We start from the raw sequence: 276 nt of genomic DNA, 5'->3' as shown, positions 1-276 counted from the left end.
TTTATTTATTTATTTGCTTGTTTACTAATTTTTAGGCCAGGTCTCACTATGTACTGCAGGCTGGCCTTGAACTCACTTCACAGCCCAGCTGAACTCAAACTTGATCCTCCTGCCTCAGCCTCCCGAGTGCTGGGATGACAGGTATGTATCACCTGGCCCGGGAGTGATTTTAAACTGCGCTCAGGCACCAGGCACATGTTTTATTCATCTTTACCTGTACATGCTCACTTTAGGCATTCCATGTGCACAATATATTCACAGCAGGAGAGAGGATGA

Source organism: Chinchilla lanigera, unplaced genomic scaffold, assembly GCF_000276665.1.
Source record: "Chinchilla lanigera isolate Chin_1 unplaced genomic scaffold, ChiLan1.0 scaffold00036, whole genome shotgun sequence".
NCBI classification, from domain to species: domain Eukaryota; kingdom Metazoa; phylum Chordata; class Mammalia; order Rodentia; family Chinchillidae; genus Chinchilla; species Chinchilla lanigera.
This window is presented reverse-complemented; position numbering follows the sequence as displayed.